This window comes from Siphateles boraxobius, unplaced genomic scaffold, assembly GCF_051911475.1.
Source record: "Siphateles boraxobius isolate OS27281-9 unplaced genomic scaffold, OSU_SipBor_1 99, whole genome shotgun sequence".
Lineage (NCBI taxonomy): Eukaryota > Metazoa > Chordata > Actinopteri > Cypriniformes > Leuciscidae > Siphateles > Siphateles boraxobius.
Window position 1 is genome coordinate 3,454,961 of NW_027509229.1, and position 21,981 is coordinate 3,476,941.

The 21,981-nt window shown below is 35.3% G+C and overlaps 8 non-coding genes and 2 pseudogenes across 8 annotated transcripts; 6 read left to right on the top strand and 4 right to left on the bottom strand.

Moving 5' to 3' along the window:
• The first annotated feature begins 10,102 nt into the window (after nt 1–10,102).
• Nucleotides 10,103–10,221, top strand: LOC143734051 (5S ribosomal RNA). The gene has a single exon (XR_013201958.1). It is a non-coding gene; the product is annotated as a 5S ribosomal RNA (ribosomal RNA).
• A 272-nt stretch (nt 10,222–10,493) lies between these two features.
• LOC143734047 (5S ribosomal RNA) lies at nt 10,494–10,612 on the top strand. Its single transcript, XR_013201955.1, has one exon. It is a non-coding gene; the product is annotated as a 5S ribosomal RNA (ribosomal RNA).
• A 6,386-nt stretch (nt 10,613–16,998) lies between these two features.
• Nucleotides 16,999–17,117, top strand: LOC143733689 (5S ribosomal RNA). Its single transcript, XR_013201609.1, has one exon. It is a non-coding gene; the product is annotated as a 5S ribosomal RNA (ribosomal RNA).
• Nucleotides 17,118–17,286: 169 nt separating this feature from the next.
• On the top strand, nt 17,287–17,405 carry LOC143734696 (5S ribosomal RNA). Its single transcript, XR_013202593.1, has one exon. It is a non-coding gene; the product is annotated as a 5S ribosomal RNA (ribosomal RNA).
• Nucleotides 17,406–17,576: 171 nt separating this feature from the next.
• LOC143734809 (5S ribosomal RNA) lies at nt 17,577–17,695 on the top strand (annotated as a pseudogene).
• A 1,731-nt stretch (nt 17,696–19,426) lies between these two features.
• On the top strand, nt 19,427–19,545 carry LOC143734798 (5S ribosomal RNA; annotated as a pseudogene).
• Nucleotides 19,546–20,056: 511 nt separating this feature from the next.
• Nucleotides 20,057–20,175, bottom strand: LOC143734691 (5S ribosomal RNA). Its single transcript, XR_013202588.1, has one exon. It is a non-coding gene; the product is annotated as a 5S ribosomal RNA (ribosomal RNA).
• A 487-nt stretch (nt 20,176–20,662) lies between these two features.
• LOC143734758 (5S ribosomal RNA) lies at nt 20,663–20,781 on the bottom strand. The gene has a single exon (XR_013202652.1). It is a non-coding gene; the product is annotated as a 5S ribosomal RNA (ribosomal RNA).
• A 274-nt stretch (nt 20,782–21,055) lies between these two features.
• On the bottom strand, nt 21,056–21,174 carry LOC143734044 (5S ribosomal RNA). Its single transcript, XR_013201952.1, has one exon. It is a non-coding gene; the product is annotated as a 5S ribosomal RNA (ribosomal RNA).
• Nucleotides 21,175–21,654: 480 nt separating this feature from the next.
• Nucleotides 21,655–21,773, bottom strand: LOC143733690 (5S ribosomal RNA). Its single transcript, XR_013201610.1, has one exon. It is a non-coding gene; the product is annotated as a 5S ribosomal RNA (ribosomal RNA).
• Nucleotides 21,774–21,981: the final 208 nt, after the last annotated feature.

Here is a 21,981-nt window from a genome sequence, read left to right on the forward strand (position 1 = left end):
AGGGGACAAGGACGAAGAAGATTGCTAAAGGTAAAGCCAAATATAGAAACTGCAAGGAAAAAAGTGTTGAAAAAAGGACTAATGGAGTGTTTAAACAGGTTTGAGGTGTTAAAGGAACTGGAGGAGAAAGACTAAGAATAATGGTTTTTAGATATTTATTATTTTTATTTTTAATGGTACTAAGTTGTGTGACTTTTAATGCGAGAGGACTTTTGAACTTAAGGAAATTTGAAAATGTAAAAGAAAAATGTAAAACAGAAGACATTATTGTGCTACAAGAAACAAACTGGAGAGAAAATGTGATGAATGATTTTAAAAAGAGATGGGAAGGAGGGATTTTATACAATAATGGAGATGGGAGGTTTGGAAGAGGAGTGGCTTTTTTAATGAAGGATGATGTTTTTAAAGCAAGTAAAATTCTATACAAAGATACGATGGGAAAATGTATGGTGGTTGAGACAATACATGAAGGAAGAGAATTGATTTTAGTAAATGTACATGCACCAACGGAAGAGAAAGAAAAGAAAGAGTTTTTTAATGTTTTAAGAAGTATTGTAAAGAAGTATAAGGAAATAATAATGATGGGGGATTTTAACACGGTTTTTAATAAACATGACATGGCAGAAGGAATGGTTTTTAAAACTGATACAGGGAGAAAAGAATTAAAAGCATTAATGGCAGAAAATAATATGATAGATGTGTGGAGAGAAAGAAATGAAAGGAAAAAAGAATTTTCAAGGATACAAATAGTAGGGAGCTTTGTGTGCAAAACAAGAATTGACTTTATTTTATGTACGAGGAATGTGGAGAATTTTATCGAAAATATTAAGTATGAAGACACAAGTTTGAGCGATCACAAGTTTTTATTTTTTAAAATGGACTGGAATAAAGTGCAAAGAGGGCCAGGGATATGGGTTTTAAATACTAAAATGTTAGAAAATGAAGACTATGTTTTAAAGGTTAAAGAAATTATAGAAAAAGAAAAGGAAAATGAAATGTATGAAGAAGATAAGAGAATATGGTGGGAGTACGTAAAGTTTTTAATTAAAAAATTCTCGATTAAGTATTGTAGTATAATACACAAATGCAAAAGATACAAAGAAAAAGAAATAAAGGAAAGTTTGGAAGTGGAATTGAATAAAGAAAATAAAGATATACAAAAGATAAAGGAAATGGAGGGAAAACTGAAAGAAATAGAGGAAAAGAATATGAGGGGGCGAGGTTAAGAAGCAAAGCTAAATATACAGTGGAGGGAGAAAAATGCACCAAGTTTTTTTTTGATTTGGAAAAAAAGAAAGGGAAAGCTGAAACGATTAAAGAGATAAGAGGAAAAAATGGGGAAATTGTAGAAGGGAATGAAAAATTTTTAGAAGAAATAAGGAATTTTTATGAAGAGCTTTTTAGTACAAGGGGTGTAAAAGAAAACGAAAAAAGGGAATTGTTGAATCAGATAAAAGCAAAAATTAGCGAGGAAGATAAAAAAGAATGTGATCAAGAAGTCAGAGAAGAGGAGATAGAAAGAGCAATACAGCAGCTGAATAAAAAGAAAAGTCCAGGAATAGATGGTTTAGGAAGTTAATTTTATATATGTTTTAAAGAGATTTTAACAAAGATTTTAAAGGAAGTTTTTAGAGAGATTTTTGGAAAAGAAGAAGTTAATGAAAGAATGGGGATGGGGATAACAAAACTGATAAATAAAAGGAAAGGAGAAAAAGTAGATTTAAAAAACTACAGGCCAATCACAATGCTAAACACAGATCTTAAGATTTTAGCGAAAGTTTTAGCAAACAGGTTAAAGGAAGTAATGCCAAGTATAATCAAAACAAATCAAGCGTACGGAGTAAAAGGAAGAGATATAGCGGACACGACAATGAGCATAAGAGACACAATATGGTACTTGAAAGAAGAGAAAGAAGAAGGATACGTAATTAGTTTAGATTTTGAAAAAGCTTTTGATAGGGTTGAACACGGGTATTTATTTGATGTTTTAAAGAAATTTGGTTTTGGGGGAGATTTTATTAAATGGATTGAGATTTTATATAAGGGTGCTTTAACAAGAATAAAATGTAATGGGTTTTTAACAGAATGTTTTAAAATCACAAGATCAATAAGACAGGGGTGTCCACTTTCAGCGTTATTATATTCACTTGTATCGGAACCGTTGGGATTGGCTATAAAACAAAAAGAAGAAATAACTGGAATTGAAATTGAGGAAAACAAGTCTGAAGGGAAGGTTTTTCAATATGCCGATGACACAACGATAATAGTAAAAGGAAAGGAGAGCGTTAAAGAAGTTATGAAGGTTGTAGAAGAATATTGTAAAGGATCTGGGAGTAAAGTAAATGAAGATAAGACGGTGTATATGAGATTTGGTAAAGCTATGATTTTAAGGGATTGTTTTAATTTCAAGGAAGTGAAAGAAATAAAGATTTTAGGAATTTTAATGGGGAAAAATGAGAGGAAAGTAAGAGATGAAATGTGGGAGCAACTAGTAACAGAAATAGAGAGAAGGTTAAATTTTTGGAAATTGAGAACATTAAACTTGAAAGGGAAGGTTTTAATATTGAATGTTTTAATGGTTTCTAAGCTATGGTATGTTTTATATGTGTCGGAGATGCCATTGTGGACAGAAAAGAGGCTGAAGAAATGTTTTCTTGACTTTTAATGGGAGGGGAAACCAGCAAGAATAGCTTTTAACACACTTTTAGGGGCAGTAGACAAGGGGGGTTTAGGATTAATAGATGTGGAACAGAGAAAAAATAGTTTGAGAGTTAAAATAGTGAAGAAATACCTACAAGATGAGGGCAAAGCAGAGTGGAAAAAGACCATGAAATATTTTTTAAACAAATGTGGGAATTTTAATATGGGGGATGGAATTTTATGGATGAAAACGAAGATTTGGATGACGGAAAGACTACCAGAGTTTTATAGAGAAATTTTGAGTGCCTGGGGAAAATTTTTAGCCAAAGTCGAGTATGATCCACATGGGAGAGAAAACATTTTAAATCAACCTCTGTTCTTAAACAAAAACATTTTAAAACAAGACAAAGAAATGTTTTTAAAGAAATGGATGGAAGTGGGGATAACAAGAGTGAGAGACGTTTTATATGAATTCAAAGAAGGGTTTTTACCAACACAATTTATTGTGGATGCAATGGAGGAGGCAAAAGAGGATTACAGTGAACAAGAAATTTTAAATACGTATGAAATCATTAAAAGTGCAATACCCAAAGAGTGGATTAAAAGAATAGAATGTATGGAAGGAGAGCCAAAAGAGAAATGTATTTATGTGAAGTTGGGGGGAAAAGTGAATGATTTTAAGGAATGTACTGTGAAAATGATTTATTGTTCTTTTAGAGATGATGTTTTTAAAGAGCCAATTGCAAATGAATACTGGGTGCAGAAATTCAAAGATTTAAAAAAAGAGTGTATATGGAGAAACATGAGGGGGAAGTGTGTGGAAACAAAATTGGGATGTTTAGAATATTTTATAAGACATAAAGTGATTTTTACTGAGGCAATTTTAAATAAAATAGGAATTGAGCAAAACGCTCTGTGTAAAGTGTGCCTGGAAAAGGAAGAGTGGATTTTACATATGTTTTTATACTGTAAAGAACTGGAGGAATTTTTAAGGAAATGTAAATGCTTAATTAAAGAGTTGACTGAGGAGTGGGATGAAAGTGTAATGGAATGGAACAGAGTTGTGATGTTTGGTTGGGAAAAGAAGTGTCAAAACAAAAGTTTTATAAATCTGTGTGTAATGTTGATGAAAAGTGCAATATGGAAGAGAAGAACTGTGGCTAAAAAGGAAAAAATTGTGTTGGATGTTTGGAATATGTTTAAAAGGAAAACTGAATTGTATATTGAAAGATTGTATGTTTATTTTAAATGTGAAAATATGTTGGATGCTTTTAATGATATTTTTACCCCAAAAGTTTGTTGTGTCCTTAAAGACCAAATGTGGAAGCTGCCGGGAAGTGATGGAGTTTTTTAAATAATGTATGTAAATGAAATATATGTGATGTAGAGATGTATGTAGAAGAAAATATTTATTTTTTATTGTATTTATTTTAATTGTATTTTATTGATTGAAATTTCTTAATAAAAAAAAATTAAAAAAAAATCTCGTCTGATCTCGGAAGCTAAGCAGGGTCGGGCCTGGCTAGTACTTGGATGGGAGACCGCCTGGGAATACCAGGTGCTGTAAGCTTTTTTGATTTAAAAAAAAAAAAAAAAAAAAAAAGAGTCCCTGTGCTTCTTCAGAAAGCCTTTAAAAGTCTCTGAGATTCTTCAGAGAGCATGAAAGAGTTTGAGTTTTTTCAAAAGTTCTTCTTAGTTTTCTTCATTAATGGTCTAACCTTTTAAATAGCCCAATTTTGGCAGCAGTTTTCGCTTACGGCCATACCACCTTGAGCGCTCTAGAGCAAGTAGGAAGTGTGTGTGACTGCAGTTGGGAGACAAAGGCTCTTCTAAATCTCATTGTTTAATTTTAGTTTTTTGTTTATATCTTGGAAGGAGATCTAAGTTTGATTTATAAGGCACGCGTTTAAGCTCCAAGCAGTAGATCTGCTTGGAAGCGATCCTTGTTTTGTTAGAACAATGGACGGACCACATGGCATCGACCTAGGAATGGCAGGAGGACTGGAAGAACAGATTGAGTGAAATGGAGCACATAAAGGTTCAAGAGAGGCTAATGGAGTAAATATGGATCATGAAGGACAACGGAACATCAAGAAACGAGTGGATTATCTGAAAGAAGCGACGGTGGTGATTGATTTGAGGGACAACAAGGAGGTAAAAGCTGAAGACATCATTAAAGCAGTGACACAGAAGATTGGATTTGGCAAACTGTTAGCTGTGAGACCCAAGCCGGGGCAAAGAATATGAGCTGACATTGGAAGCTGCAGATGTTTGTGATGTGTTAGAGGACGGAATGGAAATAAAAGGTCAATTCTTCGAAGTAAGGAGGTTGGAGGTAAAGGAGCATATGGTATCTTTTCTTCACCTGCCGGCATATTTAGAGGATGAAGTGATTGAGGACAAATTGAAGTTTTGGGGAGTCACTCCCTTGATGAAAATAAAGAGGAGAGTCTATCCTGGAACGAACATTGCTGACGGAACGAGGTATGTGAAAGTTAAATTTCCTAAAGAGGTAACTTCACTGCCCTATAGCGCAAAATTTGAAACCGCAGATGGCGCTCAGTACTTTAGGGTAATTCACGATGGACAGGAGAAACTTTGTCGCATGTGCATGCAGCCAGGACATATCTTAAGGGACTGTCCTGATTTTTATTGCTTTGAATGCTATGAGCAAGGACATTTTGCGAAAGACTGTAAAGCTGATAAATGTCCTGATTGTAAGAAAGCATTTATGAGATGTGATTGTGAAAGTGAACATGAAGAAGAGGTTAATGATGAAGCGGAAAATGGTGAATCTGAGAATAATATGGAAATAATGGACACTGTCAATAATGAAGAAGAGAAGGATGGGACTGTAGAAGACAATGAGGATAGTAAAGGGCATGAGCAAGAAAAGGGTGGAGACAAGAAGTTGGAGGGAGGAGAGGTGGACAAGATGGAGGGAATTATGGAAGAAGGCATTGTGGGCCCGGTGGATGATACAATAAAAGAGAGGAGGGAAGATAAAAATGAGAAGGAGCAAGTTGAGGAATGCATAGAAGTTAATTTGGAGGAGCTTAGGAGGGGAATGAAAAGAGGAATATTGAACAAACCAAATGTAGAAGAAAGTAGGGAAAAAGGACAGAGAAGGAGAATGAGCTTAAGTACAAAAGAAGATGGAGATTTAAGGGAGAAGGGGGGAGAAAAGAATGAAACATGAATGTGTTGTTTTTAATGACTCTATGTATTGTTTCAATCAATGTGAGGGGATTAACTAGTGTGGATAAATTTGAAAAACTGAAAGAGTTATGCAAAAAAGCTGATGTAATATTATTGCAGGAAACATTTTGGAAAGATGAAATGATGGACAGTTTTAAAAGAAGATGGAAAGGAGGAATTTATTATAATAATGGGGAAGGGGGGAAAGGGAAAGGAGTTGCTGTTTTATGTAAAAGAAACTTGAGTGATGATGTTGAAATCATATACCAGGATAAAGAAGGAAAATGCATTATTGTGAAAATGGATATAGGAGGGGAAAATGTTTTTCTGTGTAATGTACATGCACCAAACGCTGAGGCGGAAAAGAAAATGTTTTTTAATAATTTAAATGGCCTGATAGAAAAATGGGGAAATATTGTTTTAATGGGTGATTTCAATACAGTTTTCAGTAGAATGGATATAACAAATGACATGGTATATAAAAGAGACAGTGGGAGAGAAGAGTTGCTCAAATTAATGGATAAATATGATCTAATAGACATATGGAGAGAGATGAATGAGGGTATAAAAGACTTCTCAAGACGACAGTTGGTAAAAGATCAAATGAAGCAAAGTAGAATAGATTTTATGTTGATTAAAAGTAATATGAAGAGAAAGATTGATAAAATATATTATAAGATGACCTCTTTAAGTGACCATGGCATGTTAATGGTACATTTGAACGAGACGGGGATGGAGAGGGGAAAGGGGATATGGTGTTTAAATAATGAACTATTAAAAGATGAAGGGTATAAAATTAAGATAGAAGAAATAATAAAGAATGAAAGAGGGAATGGAATGTATTAAGAGGATAAGAGGGTGTGGTAGGATAATGTAAAGTATGAGATAAAGAAATATTCAATAAGATACAGTAGTTTGTTACAAAATATTAAGAGGAAAGAAGAGCTAAAAGTTAGAAGTGTTTTGAAAGAAGAATTACTAAAAGAGAATGGGGATATAGAAACGATTTTAGTATATGAGAGCAGACTAAAGGAGATTGAAGGAGAAAAATGTAGAGGAGCTATGATAAGGAGTAGGGCAAAAAATGTAATAGAAGGGGAAAGGTGCACAAAATTTTTTTTTAGCTTGGAGGAAAATAGACAAAAGGCTGATACAATAAAGGAGGTATTGAAACAGGATGGAAGTAGAATGAAAGGAACCAAAGAGATATTGGGAAGTGTAAAAGAGTTTTATGCACGTCTTTTTAAAAGTGAAGGGACACAAGAAGAAGAAAAGCAGTTTTTATTAAGTAAGGTAAAAACAAAAGTAACTAAAGAAGATAAAGCAAGGTGTGATACTGATCTTTTAGATGAAGAAATAGAGGTAGCAATATCACAGTTGAATAATGGTAAAAGTCCAGGAGCAGACGGATTGACCAGTGAGTTTTATAAGGCTTTTAAGAACACATTAACTCCGGTTTTAAAAGAAATATATAAGGCAATATATGATAAGGGGGAAGCAAGTCAATTGATGAGAGTAGGAATGGTAAAATTAATTTTTAAGAAAAAAGGTGACTCAGCAGATTTAAAGAACTATAGGCCTATATCTATGTTAAATACGGATTTTAAAATTTTAGCCAAAGTTTTGGCAAATCGACTAAAGAAAGTTTTACCAGAAATAATAACAATGAATCAAGCGTATTCAATTATAGGGAGGGAAATTACAGATACGGTAAGTAATATAAGGGATAAAGTAAGTTATATGATAGAAAACAAAAAGGAGGGATACATGGTTAGTTTAGACTTGGAAAAAGCTTTCGATAGGGTAGAACATGATTTTTTATTTGAACTTTTAGAGCAATTTGGTTTCGGGGATAAGTTTATAAAATGGATTAGGGCTTTATATAAAGATGCAATTAGTTTTGTGAAGTGTAATGGTTTTATGACAGATGTTTTTAGCATAACAAGGTCAATAAGACAGGGATGCCCTTTATCTGCATTATTATATAGTATTGTGGCTGAACCTTTAGGTTTAGCGGTTGCAGAAGACGAAAATATTAAAGGAGTTGGCTTTGGTGGAATGGAAAAAGAACACAAAATTTACCAATATGCAGAAGACACAACTTTAATTTTAAAGGATACTGAGAGCATTGAAGGAGCTATGGGGAAAATACAAAAATACTGTAAGGGTTCAGGAGCAAAAATAAACATAGACAAAACTGTAATGATGAGAATAGGAACGGCAAAACAATTACCTGACTACCCTAACTTTAAAGAGGAGACAGAAAACATGAAGGTTTTGGGAATTAGAATTGGGAAGGAGGAAAAGAAAACTAGAGACATAATATGGGATGAGATTTTAGGAGGAATTGAGAGAAGATTGACATTTTGGAGACAAAGATTGTTGAACCTAAGAGGTAAAATTTTGATTGTGAATACTCTGATGCTATCAAAAATATGGTATGCTTTGGAAGTAACTCCATTACCAATTTGGGTATATAAGAAGCTGAAAACATATATTTTAAAATTTATTTGGGACGGCAAACCAGCAAAAATTGCATATGACACAATGATAGGGCCTGTTGAGAAGGGAGGTTTAGGTTTGTTAGATCCTGTTCTAAGAATGAAGAGTCTAAGGGTTAAGATAATGAAGAAATTTTTAAATGAAGATAACAGACATGAGTGGAAGGACGGAATGAAATATTTTTTGAATAAGTGTGGAGGTCTAAATATGGGCGAGGGAATAATATGGATGAAATTGAAGGAACATATGTTAAAGGGTATACCTGAATTCTATAGAGAAGTTTTAGGGGCATGGAAAGAATTTTTACCGACAATTCGGTATAAGCCAGAAGGTATGAACGAGTTTTTGAATCATCCTTTGTTTTTAAACGCTAATATTTTATATGAAGAGAAGGAATTATATTTTAAACAATGGATGGCAGCAGGAATAATTAAAGTGAGAGATGTTTTGTATGAGGTAATCGATGGCTTTATACCACTTCAAGGTATAATAGATGAAATTGAGGGGAATGGAGAAGAAGTAGAAAGGGGTATAGTAAAGCAACAATTTGACAAAATTAAAAAAGCAATTCCCAAAGATTGGATAGAAGGAATAGGAAAAAGAGATGAAGGAAAGGGAAAGGTTGAAATGTTTTTAAAAGAAAGTAGTAATAAAATTCCAATTCAATCATGTTCTTTAAAATTGTTTTATAATTATTTTAGAATAAGGGTTTTTGTTCAGCCAATAGCAAATGGTTTTTGGACTAGTTTATTCCCAGGGACTGAAGCTGAGAACATTTGGGAAAATTTGAGAATAAGATACATGGATCCAATGATTGAGAATTTTAATTTTCTTTTAAGACATAATGTTATTTATACAAAAATGAGACTATGTAAAATGAGGATTGAGCAGAATGCAAGATGTGATGTCTGTCAAAATGAAGATGAGGGGTTTTTACATTTGTTTTTATTGTGTTCGAATCTTCAGGTTTTTATGAGAGAAATTAAAAAATTTGTGGAAGGAATTTTGGGAGAAAGAATTGAAGAACAAAGTGAATGGAATAAAGTATTTTTACTTGGACTAAAAGGAAGAGGACAAAATAAATATATAGTCAACTTTATTCTCAACGTGGCAAGATATGCAATATGGTGCAGACGTAATGTCATGAAAGGCAAACAAAGTAACATTAATATGTGGGTTTTCTTTAAAATTAAGTTGGAAGGGCATATACAGATATTGTATGAATATTTCTACTTGAATGGACAAACTGAGAGGTTTTACAAAACTATTATTGGGACTGACACAAGAGTAATGGAATGTTTTCATGAATATAAGATAAATATGCCAAAGTAATTAAGCTTGTAATTTGTTGGTATCTAAGGATAGAGGAATTATATGAAAACATGTTAAGTGAATTGTATATGAGGTGATATGTTGCAAATGATGTGTAAAATGTGAAATGTTGGTTTAATAAAATAAAAAAAAATAAAAAGTCACGCCCGATCTCGTCTGATCTCGGAAGCTAAGCAGGGTCGGGCCTGGTTAGTACTTGGATGGGAGACCGCCTGGGAATACCAGGTGTTGTAAGCTTTTTTGATAAAAAAAAAAAAAAGAGTCCCTACTGAGGGAAAAGAGTACTTACTGAGCTTCTTCAGAAAGCCTTTAAAAGTCTCTGAGATTCTTCAGAGAGCATGAAAGAGTTTGAGTTTTTTCAAAAGTTCTTCTTAGTTTTCTTCATTAATGGTCTAACCTTTTAAATAGCCCAATTTTGGCAGCAGTTTTTGCTTACGGCCATACCACCTTGGTCACGCCCGATCTCGTCTGATCTCGGAAGCTAAGCAGGGTCGGGCCTGGTTAGTACTTGGATGGGAGACCGCCTGGGAATATCAGGTGCTGTAAGCTTTTTTGATATAAAAAAAAAGAGTCCCTGAGCTTCGTCAGAAAGCCTTTAAAAGTCTCTGAGATTCTTCAGAGAGCATGAAAGAGTTTGAGTTTTTTCAAAAGTTCTTCTTAGTTTAAAAAAAAGACCTACTGAGCTTCTTCAGAAAGCCTTTAAAAGTCTCTGAGATTCTTCAGAGAGCATGAAAGAGTTTGAGTTTTTTTCAAAAGTTCTTCTTAGTTTTCTTCATTAATGGTCTAACCTTTTAAATAGCCCAATTTTTGCAGCAGTTTTCGCTTATGGCCATACCACCTTGGTCACGCCCGATCTCGTCTGATCTCGGAAGCTAAGCAGGGTCGGGCCTGGTTAGTACTTGGATGGGAGACCGCCTGGGAATACCAGGTGCTGTAAGCTTTTTTGATTTAAAAAAAAAAAAGAAGAGTCCCTGAGCTTCTTCAGAAAGCCTTAAAAAGTCTCTGAGATTCTTCAGAGAGCATGAAATAGTTTGTTTTTTTCAAAAGTTCTTCTTAGTTAAAAAAAAAAGACTTACTGAGCTTCTTCAGAAAGCCTTTAAAAGTCTTTGAGATTCTTCAGAGAGCATGAAAGAGTTTGAGTTTTTTCAAAAGTTCTTCTTAGTTTTCTTCATTAATGGTCTAACCTTTTAAATAGCCCAATTTTGGAAGCAGTTTTCGCTTACGGCCATACCACCTTGGGCACGTCTTTGAGTTGGTACGTCCCAGGAAGTGACTTGGCAATAGTGGAGAGAACAGGTGGAGAGTGTTTTGTTCAACTGATATTTTGTTTTTTATATTACACAAGATAAAAAAGTTTTTTTTTTTGTTGTTGGTTTATTACTCCCCAAACAGCTTTTGCTGTTTGGGGTGTTATTTATTTATTTTTTGAGCGACTGAATAACAATGAAGGATAACATGGAGATGGAAAACGGACTGGACAAGCGGATTATGAGACAGAATGGCGTTAAAGGTGTTCCAAGAAGACGTACTTATGAGAGAAGCTTAACAGTATTGGTAGAGATTGAGGGAGAAGACAGAATCACTATGATGGAATTATTGAAGAAGGTGAGAGATGAATGTGGAGAGGTTAATGGGATGTAGATATAAAACTCCAAGAGAATATGAACTGACAATGAATGAGGAGAAGGGAAAAGAAAAAATACTGGATGGACTAAGGATAAAGAACAGTCGAATCATGGCCAAAGAAGTAAGCAATACTGAGATGGTGGTTTCTTTCCTAAACCTTCCTATGTATATTCAAGATGAGGAGATATTGAGAAAATTGACCGAATGGGGAGTAACAGCGGTTTCAACAATTAAAAGGAGAATGTGGCTAGAGACTGACATCGCAGACGGAACAAGATTCCTAAAAGTTAGGTTCACAGACACTGTCAAATCTCTGCCATACTCAACAAAGTTCGAGACGATGGGAGGAACAGAGCATTTTCGGGTCATCCACGACAGGCAAGTGAAGGTGTGCCGCTTGTGTATTCAGCCTGGACACATCGTGAGAGACTGTCCAAGCTTTAAATGTTTCAAGTGCGGCAAGCAGGGACATTATGTGCGAGAATGCAACGAGGGAAACTGCAGCGTGTGTGCGATGAGGACTGCATTGTGTGTGTGTAAAACTCCGGAGGAGATAGATGAAGAGGAAAGTGCGGGGTGTTCATCGGATCTGTATGGTGAGGAGGAAGAGGAAGAGGAGGAGGAGGAGGAGGAGGAGGAGGAGGAGGAGGAGAGGGCTTCAACGGTTGGGAAAGGGGGAATAGAAGACGCCTGGATTGAAAGAGAAGCAGCAGCAGAACAGGATGCCACTAGGAAAGAGAGCCGTCGAGATGATGTTGGCACAGAGCAAGTGCGGATAGAGAGAGAGAAAGGAAGGAGGGGAGAAGAATCGGGCCCAGGTAAAGAGACAAGTTCGGGAGCGGGAAATGTGAAAATCTCAGCGGAGCAGGTGGCTGAAGAGGGCGATGGAGGGACAATCAAAGGTGATGGTGAAGGTCGACGGGGTGGTAGCAAGAAAAGTCAAGGACCAAGACTGATGGAGGAGGGAAGAAGAATGGAGAAAGAAGATGGAGGAGGTGGAGGGGTAGGAGAGAATGTGGTGTTAGAGACTCCCTTGACAAATATGGGAGAGGAAATGGACACAATTAAAGGAAATACTAAACAGATGAAAAGGAAAAAGAAAGGAATGGAAGAGTACAGTGGAAAAAAGTACGATTTTGAAGTTTTTCCCAATGATTTTGGTCTCTCTTATAATTTTAATGTACACTATGTGTGACATAATGAGTATTACCTGCTTTAACAGTAATGGACTCAGAGAAACAGATAAGTTTGAGCAATTGACTGAAATGCTAAAAACAGATGTAATATGTTTGCAAGAGACACATTGGACTGAAGACATAATGCATAACATAAAAAACTTTGGGAAGGAGATATTTTTGTAAATCATGGTAACCAAAGAGCATGTGGTGTGGCAATTCTGATAAAAGGAGGGGAAGTGCATAATGCTAAACAAATATACAATGACGGTAAAGGAAGAGTGTTAGCTATAGAATTTATGTGGTGTAATGATTTGTTTAGGCTGATTAATTTATATGCGCCTAACGTGGAAACTGAAAGAGTGGGAATTTTTAAGCAAATTAAGCCGCTATGTGCAGGCAAATGTATAGTGGTGGGAGATTTTAATGTGTGGTGCACAAGACTGGATGCGTCGAGCAGTGCAAATTTTAGATCAGATGTGTCCAGAAAATATTTAAATGGGTTGATGCAGAGTGAGGATATGGTTGATGCCTGGAGAGAGGAGAATCCTTTTAAAAGAGAGTTTTCAAGAAGACAAATGGTGTTGGGGAGCTTAAAACAAAGTCGAATTGATTTATGTTTAGTTAAAAGAGAAGTGCTAAGTTATGTGAAAAACGTGGGATACAAGTTTTTAGGAATAAGTGACCATGCTGCCATGACAGTAAAGATAGGCGTAAATAGAGAAGAAAGAGGTGAAGGGCTGTGGTGTTTGAATGCATCTCTGTTAAAGGAAGAGGCATACAAGGAAAATATTAGTAGATGTATAAGATATGAAATGGAAAATCCTTTGTATAATGAAAATGTGTGTGAATGGTGGGAAATGATGAAAGGAAAAATTAAAAAAAGAAGTATTAGATATTCAAAGCAAAGGAATTTTATGAGAAAGAGTAAAATGGATGCTATGCAAGATACTTTGGAGGAGGAGGCAGAGAAAATAGAGAATAATCCTGAGTATGGAAAAGAGCGTTTCCTGCAGATAAAAGCAGAAATAGAGGAGTATGAAAAGGAGAAGTGTGTAGGTGCAATAGTTAGGAGTAGAGCACAGTATGTAGTGGAGGGAGAAAGATGCACAAAATTCTTTCTAAATTTAGAGAGAAAAAAGCAGAGGAAGAACCATATTACAGAACTGGAAAATGATAAAGGTGAAAAGGTAACAGACTATGTGGAGATAATGGAAGTAGTAGAGTTGTTTTATAAGAAACTATTTAAGAAGGAGAGTATAAAACAAGAATGTGTGGATGGAGTTTTAAACACTGTAAGTGCTAGATTGAATGAAGTAGATAAAAATATGTGTGAAGGAGACATAAGTATTGAAGAAATACAAGCAGCAATAAAACAAACAAAGCCGAACAAAAGCCTGGGATCAGATGGGTTAACACATGAGTTCTATAAAACTTTCATAGAGATTTTAGCACCAATATTGTTGAGGCTTTATAGAAGTATGGAAGAAAGAAGGGAGGTACCAGAATCAATGGGTCTAGGAGTAATTACTGTCTTGTATTAAAATAAAGGTAGTCCTCTCAGTTTGGGAAATTACAGACCTTTAAGTCTTTTAAACACAGATTATAAGATTTTGACAAAAGTTTTAGCCAACAGAATAAAAGAAGTAGTGGGGAGTATAATATCACCAAATCAAGCATACAGTATACCGGGAAGGGACATCGCAGACACAATCTGTACAATTAGAGATGTAGTGGATGGTTTGGATAAGGATGGGGAAGGGGGAATAGTGTTATGTATAGATTTAAACAAAGCGTTTGATAGGGTTGAGCACGGTTTTATTGAACAAACAATGAGAAGATTTGGATTTGGAGAGAGGATTCTGAGGTGGATAAATCTTTTATATAGTAATGCAAAGAGTTGTGTAAAGGTTAACGGTGTTTTAACAGATCCCTTTCCATTAGAAAGGTCAGTAAGGCAGGGTTGTCCCTTGTCTGCTTTGCTGTATTCAATATCAGCTGAACCTCTGGCAGCATTGATAAAAAGTGATAAAGGGATAAGAGGAATTCCAATTCCATATGGAGGTTTGAGTTTAATTCATCAGTATGCAGATGACACAACATTCACAGTTAGATATATTGAGAGTATAAATAAAGTAATGAGGCATATGGAAACATATGGAAAAGCATCAGGAGCAAAAATAAACGTGGATAAATCAGAAATAATGAGTATAGGAGGAGTGGATATAGGTGGATGTGATGTTCCTTTTAAAGTTACAAAAGAGCATATGATGATTTTAGGAGTGAATATAGGAGTGAATGCAAAAGAAGCTAGGGATGCTACGTGGACTGGAATTTTAAATAAAATAAAACAGGTACTGCAGTTCTGGAGATTAAGAGAATTAGGATTAAGAGGTAAGGTAGTAGTTGTAAATTCGTTATTGCTTTCCAAATGTAATTATGTGATTGGAGCAGTTGATTTACCAGACTGGGTAGTGAATGGAATGAAGGAGGCTGTGAATAATTTTTTGTGGGGAGGGAAAGGGGTAAAAATATCAACAAAGACAATAATAGCAGATTATACGGCGGGAGGTTTAAAGCTGGTTGATTTAGATGTAAAAAGAAAAGCAATAAGAGTGAAAACAATAAAGAAGTATTTATATGATAAAGATGATTGTGGATGGAAGGGATTTTTGAGAGACTTTTTGGACAAAAGTGGTGGATGTGGTGATGAAGGAGTGTTTATGGCATTAAAGAAGCCAATGGTTGGAAAAGTGCCATTATTTTATCAAGAAGTATTTAGTGCTTGGGCTGAGTTTTTAGTGAATGTAGGATATGAGTGTGAAAATATTAGTCAAGTACATAACCAGCCGATATTTCTGAATCCAAAGATACGGATGAAAGGGAAAATGTTCTATAACAGATTGTACATGAAAGCGGGAGTAAGACAAGTCAAGGATATGGTATATGAATATGTAAAAGGTTTTTTACCAAATAGGGCTATGTATGATTGCGTTGTGGGATGGGATGATGAGATTGAAAAATCGAAAGTTGATTGTGTATGTGAAAATATCAAAACAAGTCTGCCCAGGAGATGGTAGAGAAATGATAGAGAAGGAGGTTGCTAAAGTGGGGAATTCCAGATATGTACATTGTGAAAAATGAAGAGAAGAAATATTTGTCTGATATAACTACTAAAGAGATATACAAGATATTGGTTGAAAAGGAAATTAAATTGCCTGCATCAGAAAATGTGTGGCCAAGATTGTTCCCAGAATTTAATGTGAAGACAATATGGAAGAACTTATGTGTGAAATATAATGGACTGGAATGTGAGAATTTAGATTTTAAACTTAGACATAATAGGATATATACGAAAGTGGTGATTCATCAAATCAATAAAAATGTGAACAGAGAATGTGATGTATGTAATACTGATCCTGAAACTCTAATGCATATATTTTTTGAATGCAAAGAGCTTGATGTGTTTCATGGAAAATTGAGAAAATTGGTCAAGGATGATTGGGGAAAAGATGTAACAGGAGATGAATGGAAAAAACTGTTTTTATTTGGTGAATGTACGAATTGTAAAGATTTGGGAGTAAACCTGTGTAATTTTATCCTAAGTCATGCAAGGTATGCAATATGGGCGAGGAGGAATATGGCATATTTTGAAGGGAAAAAAGTGGATGTTTCTGTGATGTTCAAATCTGTGGTGAGAAAGAATGTCTTTTTAATGTGGAAATATCTAAACAAAGATATTTTTGAAAAGGCTTTTATAAGTGGATGTAGGCTGATATGTGTGGATGATAAAGGAGGGTTAAATGTAAAGTTCTAAAAGGAGAGAAATATGTATGGCGATTACATTGATAAATGTTGAATGGGGAAATTTACGCATGTGGTTATTTGGTTTTGGTTTATTATGATGGATAGATTTGATGTCTGTGTATTGTGGGGTGTTTTGATGTTTGTAATTGTAATTTTGTGTCTGTTTTGATTGGATTTGATATTATGTTGTGAAAAAATATTTTGATACTTTTGATAATAAAAAAAAAAAAAAAAAAAAAAGGTCACGCCGGATCTCGTCTGATCTCGGAAGCTAAACAGGGTCGGGCCTGGTTAGTACTTGGATGGGAGACCGCCTGGGAATACCAGGTGCTGTTAGCTTTTTTGATATAAAAAAAAAAAAGAGTCCCTGAGCTTCTTCAGAAAGCCTTTAAAAGTCTCTGAGATTCTTCAGAGAGCATGAAAGAGTTTGAGTTTTTTAAAAAAGTTCTTCTTAGTTTAAAAAAAGACCTACTTAGCTTCTTCAGAAAGCCTTTAAAAGTCTCTGAGATTCTTCAGAGAGCATGAAAGAGTTTGAGTTTTTTCAAAAGTTCTTCTTAGTTTAAAAAAAAAGACTTACTGAGCTTCTTCAGAAAGCCTTTAAAAGTTTCTGAGATTCTTCAGAGAGCATGAAAGAGTTTGAGTTTTTTCAAAAGTTCTTCTTAGTTTTCTTCATTAATGGTCTAACCTTTTAAATAGCCCAATTTTGGCAGCAGTTTTCGCTTACGGCCATACCACCTTGGTCACGCCCGATCTCGTCTGATCTCGGAAGCTAAGCAGGGTCGGGCCTGGTTAGTACTTGGATGGGAGACCGCCTGGGAATACCAGGTGCTGTAAGCTTTTTTGATTTAAACAAAAAAAGAGTCCCTGAGCTTCTTCAGAAAGCCTTTAAAAGTCTCTGAGATTCTTCAGAGAGCATGAAAGAGTTTGACTTTTTTCAAAAGTTCTTCTTAGTTTTCTTCATTAATGGTCTAACCTTTTAAATAGCCCAATTTTGGCAGCAGTTTTTGCTTACGGCCATACCACCTTGGTCACGCCCGATCTCGTCTGATCTCGGAAGCTAAGCCGGGTCGGGCCTGGTTAGTACTTGGATGGGAGACCGCCTGGGAATACCAGGTGCGGTAAGCTTTTTTGATTTAAAAAAAAAAAAAGAGTCCCTGAGCTTCTTCAGAAAGCCTTTAAAAGTCTCTGAGATTCTTCAGAGAGCATGAAAGAGTTTGAGTTTTTTCAAAAGTTCTTCTTAGTTTTCTTCATTAATGGTCTAACCTTTTAAATAGCCCAATTTTGGCAGCAGTTTTCGCTTACGGCCATACCACCTTGGTCACGCCCGATCTCGTCTTATCTGGGAAGCTAAGCAGGGTCGGGCCTGGTTAGTACTTGGATGGGGGACTGCCTGGGAATACCAGGTCCTGTAAGCTTTTTTGATATATAAAAAAAAAGAGTCCCTGAGCTTCTTCAGAAAGCCTTTAAAAGTCTCTGAGATTCTTCAGAGAGCATGAAAGAGTTTGAGTTTTTTCAAAAGTTCTTCTTAGTTTAAAAAAAAAGACCTACGGAGCTTCTTCAGAAAGCCTTTAAAAGTCTCTGAGATTCTTCAGAGAGCATGAAGAGTTTGAGTTTTTTCAAAAGTTCTTCTAAGTTTAAAAAAAAAGAGTCCCTGAGCTTCTTCAGAAAGCCTTTAAAAGTCTCTGAGATTCTTCAGAGAGCATGAAAGAGTTTGAGTTTTTTCAAAAGTTCTTCTTAGTTTAAAAAAAAGACCTACTGAGCTTCTTCAGAAAGCCTTTAAAAGTCTCTGAGATTCTTCAGAGAGCATGAAAGAGTTTGAGTTTTTTCAAAAGTTCTTCTTAGTTTAAAAAAAAAGACTCACTGAGCTTCTTCAGAAAGCCTTTAAAAGTCTCTGAGATTCTTCAGAGAGCATGAAAGAGTTTGAGTTTTTTCAAAAGTTCTTCTTAGTTTAAAAAAAAAGACTCACTGAGCTTCTTCAGAAAGCCTTTAAAAGTCTCTGAGATTCTTCAGAGAGCATGAAAGAGTTTGAGTTTTTTCAAAAGTTCTACTTAGTTTAAAAAAAGACTCACTGAGCTTCTTCAGAAAGCCTTTAAAAGTCTCTGAGATTCTTCAGAGAGCATGAAAGAGTTTGAGTTTTTTCAAAAGTTCTTCTTAGTTTAAAAAAAAAGACTCACTGAGCTTCTTCAGAAAGCCTTTAAAAGTCTCTGAGATTCTTCAGAGAGCATGAAAGAGTTTGAGTTTTTTCAAAAGTTCTTCTTAGTTTAAAAAAAAGACTTACTGAGCTTCTTCAAAAAGTCTTTAAAAGTCTCTGAGATTCTTCAGAGAGCATGAAAGAGTTTGAGTTTTTTCAAAAGTTCTTCTTAGTTTAAAAAAAAGACTTACTGAGCTTCTTCAGAAAGCCTTTAAAAGTCTCTGAGATTCTTCAGAGAGCATGAAAGAGTTTGAGTTTTTTCAAAAGTGCTTCTTAGTTTTAAAAAAAAGACTTACTGAGCTTCTTCAAAAAGTCTTTAAAAGTCTCTGAGATTCTTCAGAGAGCATGAAAGAGTTTGAGTTTTTTCAAAAGTTCTTCTTAGTTTAAAAAAAAGACTCACTGAGCTTCTTCAGAAAGCCTTTAAAAGTCTGAGATTCTTCAGAGAGCATGAAAGAGTTTGAGTTTTTTTCAAAAGTTCTTCTTAGTTTAAAAAAAAGACTTACTGAGCTTCTTCAGAAAGCCTTTAAAAGTCTCTGAGATTCTTCAGAGAGCATGAAAGAGTTTGAGTTTTTTCAAAAGTTCTTCTTAGTTTAAAAAAAAGACTCACTGAGCTTCTTCAGAAAGCCTTTAAAAGTCTGAGATTCTTCAGAGAGCATGAAAGAGTTTGAGTTTTTTTCAAAAGTTCTTCTTAGTTTAAAAAAAAAGACTTACTGAGCTTCTTCAGAAAGCCTTTAGAAGTCGCTGAGATTCTTCAGAGAGCATGAAAGAGTTTGAGTTTTTCAAAAGTTCTTCTTAGTTTAAAAAAAAGACCTACTGAGCTTCTTCAGAAAGCCTTTAAAAATCTCTGAGATTCTTCAGAGAGCATGAAAGAGTTTGAGTTTTTTCAAAAGTTCTTCTTAGTTTTCTTCATTAATGGTCTAACCTTTTAAATAGCCCAATTTTGGCAGCAGTTTTCGCTTACGGCCATACCACCTTGGTCACGCCCGATCTCGTCTTATCTGGGAAGCTAAGCAGGGTCGGGCCTGGTTAGTACTTGGATGGGGGACTGCCTGGGAATACCAGGTGCTGTAAGCTTTTTTGATATATAAAAAAAAGAGTCCCTGAGCTTCTTCAGAAAGCCTTTAAAAGTCTCTGAGATTCTTCAGAGAGCATGAAGAGTTTGATTTTTTTCAAAAGTTCTTCTAAGTTTAAAAAAAAGATCTACTGAGCTTCTTCAGAAAGCCTTTAAAAATCTCTGAGATTCTTCAGAGAGCATGAAAGAGTTTGAGTTTTTTCAAAAGTTCTTCTTAGTTAAAAAAAAAAGACAAAGAAAACTGCTGCCAAAATTGGACTATTTAAAAGGTTATACCATTAATGAAGAAAACTAAGAAGAACTTTTGAAAAAACTCAAACTCTTTCATGCTCTCTGAAGAATCTCAGAGATTTTTAAAGGCTTTCTGAAGAAGCTCAGTAAGTCTTTTTTTTAAACTAAGAAGAACTTTTGAAAAAACTCAAACTCTTTCATGCTCTCTGAAAAATCTCAGAGACTTTTAAAGGCTTTCTGAAGAAGCTCAGGGACTCTTTTTTTTTTTTTTTAAATCAAAAAAGCTTACAGCACCTGGTATTCTCAGGCGGTCTCCAATCCAAGTACTAACCAGGCCCGACCCTGCTTAGCTTCCGAGATCAGACGAGATCGGGCGTGACCAAGGTGGTATGGCCGTAAGCGAAAACTACTGCCAAAATTGGACTATTTAAAAGGTTATACCATTAATGAAGAAAACTAAGAAGAACTTTTGAAAAAACTCAAACTCTTTCATGCTCTCTGAAGAATCTCAGAGACTTTTAAAGGCTTTCTGAAGAAGCTCAGTAAGTCTTTTTTTTTAAACTAAAAAGAACTTTTGAAAAAACTCAAACTCTTTCATGCTCTCTGAAGAATCTCAGAGACTTTTAAAGGCTTTCTGAAGAAGCTCAGTAAGTCTTTTTTTTAAAACTAAGAAGAACTTTTGAAAAAACTCAAACTCTTTCATGCTCTCTGAAGAATCTCAGAGACTTTTAAAGGCTTTCTGAAGAAGCTCAGTAAGTCTTTTTTTTTAAACTAAGAAGAACTTTTGAAAAAACTCAAACTCTTTCATGCTCTCTGAAGAATCTCAGACGTTTAAAGGCTTTCTGAAGAAGCTCAGGGACTCTTTTTTTTTTTTTTTTAAATCAAAAAAGCTTACACCACCTGGTATTCCCAGGCGGTCTCCAATCCAAGTACTAACCAGGCCCGACCCTGCTTAGCTTCCGAGATCAGACGAGATCGGGCGTGACCAAGGTGGTATGGCCGTAAGCGAAAACTGCTGCCAAAATTGGGCTATTTAAAAGGTTAGACCATTAATGAAGAAAACTAAGAAGAACTTTTGAAAAAACTCAAACTCTTTCATGCTCTCTGAAGAATCTCAGAGACTTTTAAAGGCTTTCTGAAGAAGCTCAGTAAGTCTTTTTTTTAAACTAAGAAGAACTTTTGAAAAAACTCAAACTCTTTCATGCTCTCTGAAGAATCTCAGAGACTTTTAAAGGCTTTCTGAAGAAGCTCAGGGACTCTTTTTTTTTTTTAAATCAAAAAAGCTTACAGCACCTGGTATTCTCAGGCGGTCTCCCATCCAAGTACTAACCAGGCCCGACCCTGCTTAGCTTCCGAGATCAGACGAGATCGGGCGTGACCAAGGTGGTATGGCCGTAAGCAAAAACTGCTGCCAAAATTGGGCTATTTAAAAGGTTAGACCATTAATGAAGAAAACTAAGAAGAACTTTTGAAAAAACTCAAACTCTTTCATGCTCTCTGAAGAATCTCAGAGACTTTTAAAGGCTTTCTGAAGAAGCTCAGTAGGTCTTTTTTTTAAACTAAGAACTATTTTTGAAAAAACTCAAACTCTTTCATGCTCTCTGAAGAATCTCAGAGACTTTTAAAGGCTTTCTGAAGAAGCTCAGTAAGTCTTTTTTTTAAACTAAGAAGAACTTTTGAAAAAACTCAAACTCTTTCATGCTCTCTGAAGAATCTCAGACTTTTAAAGGCTTTCTGAAGAAGCTCAGTAGGTCTTTTTTTTTAGACTAAGAAGAACTTTTGAAAAAAACTCAAACTCTTTCATGCTCTCTGAAGAATCTCAGAGACTTTTAAAGGCTTTCTGAAGAAGCTCAGGGACTCTTTTTTTTTTAAATCAAAAAAGCTTACAGCACCTGGTATTCCCAGGCGGTCTCCCATCCAAGTACTAACCAGGCCCGACCCTGCTTAGCTTCCGAGATCAGACGAGATCGGGCGTGACCAAGGTGGTATGGCCGTAAGCGAAAATTGCTGCCAAAATTGGGCTATTTAAAAGGTTAGACCATTAATGAAGAAAACTAAGAAGAACTTTTGAAAAAACTCAAACTCTTTCATGCTCTCTGAAGAATCTCAGAGACTTTTAAAGGCTTTCTGAAGAAGCTCAGTAAGTCTTTTTTTTAAACTAAGAAGAACTTTTGAAAAAACTCAAACTCTTTCATGCTCTCTGAAGA